The sequence below is a fragment of the Belonocnema kinseyi genome, chromosome 1 (assembly GCF_010883055.1).
Source record: "Belonocnema kinseyi isolate 2016_QV_RU_SX_M_011 chromosome 1, B_treatae_v1, whole genome shotgun sequence".
Classification (NCBI taxonomy): Eukaryota; Metazoa; Arthropoda; class Insecta; order Hymenoptera; family Cynipidae; genus Belonocnema; species Belonocnema kinseyi.
The window spans coordinates 171,082,975-171,086,292 of record NC_046657.1 but is presented as its reverse complement, the minus strand read 5'-3'; positions in this window follow the sequence as shown (position 1 = coordinate 171,086,292).

Here is a 3,318-nt window from a genome sequence, read left to right as displayed (position 1 = left end):
GAAACTCGCGAATGGCGAAATAGAAACAGCGTCGCCAGAGAAAACCACACGCACAATCCGAACGCGTGGCGACCTCCAAATAATAATAACAACACGAATAGACAAAACAGTGCCGGAAAAGGTGGTGCGTGGACTGCTTAAAACCAAACAATACTAGCAATCGTCCATGTGGAAACACAGCTGCTTGACCCTATGAAGGGTCACAAAACCCTATGAAAGAAATTCATGCCTTCAAACTTTAAATCGAACCCCATATCGCGTACAAAATATGGAGGTTAAAATTCAATGCAATCAAGAACGAGACGATTATGACAATGGAGAGCCAACGACGCATCCGGGAAACGAGCAGGAGCCGCGCCAATAAAAATTGACGGAAACAATGAAGAAGTTGACTTGGCACCAACAATCACATACATGACGCACATGCAAACCAACACCCGTGCGGAACTGACAAAGGAACCCGAAGAGATCATGGTAAAAAAAATTTAAGTGCTATACGACTAACATACTAATAGCCGGCATTTTGACGAAACCACTCATTGACACTGGTGCCAAAGTCACGTGTCTCTCGGAGGAGTTCCTAAATGGAAACAAAGGCCGTTTTAACAAATTTCCTACCATTGGCAGGTGTAGCGGTAGCTGGACCCATGGCGGGCAAGGCAGTGCGCCTAAACCGATAAACTACACTGAAGTTTAACTATCCAACACGCATCATCCAATTAGCATTTCTGGTAGTGCCACGCCTTTCACGCACTTGCATTATCGGTATAGACGTCATAGAATCTTCAATGGAAGCAAATACGAAACAGAATGGTGACCAGCGAGAAGAAGATGGAATAAAAGGAGAACTCCCACTAGAAATCACGCCCGAATAGATTTGAAATAAGGTGGAAGAAAGTCAAGGAATATCCCCACAATCAAAAAAAGGAACTCGTTTAGATCCTGTGGAAACACAGACAGGTGTTTCGCCGAGAGCCTCTGTAAAGCTATCAGCAAAACTCTCTGCAAAACTATTAGCACGTGCTACAAATACGAGAAGAAAAGCCGTTTGTATGATGCAGCTATCCGATCCCAATGGCACAAAGAGATAAAGTGGACGAAGAAGTTCAACGCATGACAAAACTGGGCATTATACAGCACTCAAACAGCCCATATATCAACCCTGTAGTGCCAGTAGTAAAAAAGGACAGAACTATTCGACTTTGCCTCGACGCTCGGCGCTTGAATGAAATACTGGTGGAAGACTGGGAATGCCCAGAACCGGCGAGAGTTTTGTTTCAATAATGTGAGGGTATGAACATAATGTCGAATCTAGACATGACAAGCAGCAAGTGCCCTTACCCCCAAATTCAAGAAAATATACGGCATTTCAGTATCGAGGACAAAGCTATGAGTTTCGAGTGGTACCGTTTGGTCTAAAAACAAGCACGGCCGCGCTCGTACGCGGCCTAAAGTACGCCCTGCTAGGACTCGGGAATCAAATAATATCGTTTGTCGACGATACCCTAATCACGTCCGAAAATCATGAATCACATCTCGAACATCTAGATGAAATTTTTGACGATTAGAAAAACATAACCTGACGAAGTCAAACTTCTTTAAAAAAGAAACCAGATCCAGAGAAAATAAAAAGCATTGCAGCACCACGAAATATAAAACAATCACGTGGCTTTCTAGAACTCATTGATTTCTATTCTAAATTTCGTAAAGAGCATGCTGCAGAAACAGTACCTCTTTTGAAATTAATAAAAAAGGGAGTTCCTTGGAAGTGGGACAAAGAGACGCAGGAGAACTTTGGAAAAGTAAAAAGACTCTTCGGTACCTCAATCATGTTATATTTTCCGGATCCTGAAACGGGATACTATTTGGAAACGGACGCAAGTAATTATGCACTCGGAGCCGCACTGTACCAGATAAATGACAAAGTAGAAAAAGAAATCACCACGTTAGCCAGTCGCACTTTGAAAGGCCCGGAAATAACGTAATTCACTACGGAAAAAGAATTGCTCGCGATAGTCTGGGCGTTGCAGAAATTTAGGACGCACCTGCGCGGTGCCAATATGATTAATCAAAGCGATCATCGGACACTTACGTTCCTGAAAACATGTACATTCCTGGACGCCCGCCTAACGCAATGCATACTGGCGATACAAGATTATAAAATTAAAATTGAACATCTACCAAGCAAGGAAAACATCATGGTGGACGTGCTAAGCCAAATACACGAAGGTGAAAATTGTCGTAAAAATCGAGACGAAACACGCGTGATTATAAACGATGTAAAGTTCCAATGGACCGCTGAAACCGAGCAATTGATAAGAAGCATCCCTCAGGAGCAAAAAGAAGAAAAGAAGATCCTACAACTCATGAGTGACACTCAAGGAAACACGGAAAATAGGGCGCGCTTCAAAGTATTAAACAATGCCTTGTACCACTTTGATGGTACGACATACAGAATATACGTACCGTCACGCTTGATTGAAGCAATGTATGTAAATGTCATATCTCATATGGACATCGTGGGGCCAAACAAAACATACATGATTCTTCGAGATTCGTTCTACACGCCACGCCTGGCTAAACTCAAGCGACAAACGTTGGCTACCTGTGAGTCATGCCAACGAAACAAAATAGCTACAACGCTCTCACAAGCCCTACAAGAACATGTGCTATCTAGTGAGCCCCTCGAGATTATATTCATTGATTTGTCCGGCCCATTGACCAAAACTAAGTATGTGTATCAATACTTGCTGGTAATGATCGATACTTTCACGAAAGACACTAAATTATATCCGATGCGTAAAGCTACTAGTAAGATGGCAATTCAGAAATTGGATGAGTTCGAGGAGGGTATTGGGAAGCCACAGAAAGTACTCTCAGATCTGGGTACTCAGTTTACGAGTCACAAATAGCGGCAAGCTTTAGAACAAAGAAGAATTCAGATGATATTAAACTCGTTAAGACATCCATAGGCTACCATGGTCGAGATAGTAAATAGAGAGTTAGCACGGCTCTTTCGAACCTTTCTGCCGCCTGACCAGCGCAGTGGATTGTACGCGTAGCTAGAAAACATAAAGACAGTAATCAACGAATCTCCCCATGACAGCATCGAAATAACACCTTACGAGGCACTCTATGGGCATAAACCCAAAAGGTGGTAGACCGACCTCATGTCAAACACTCCCTTACCTCTGCAAGCTGACCGCGGGGAGCAATTAGTGGTGCTCAGGGAACGGATCAAGAGTAAAAGAGAAAGATTATTAAATCGAATAAACCCTAAAAAAAAGTCGTCACATTTGACGTGGGCGAATGGGTATT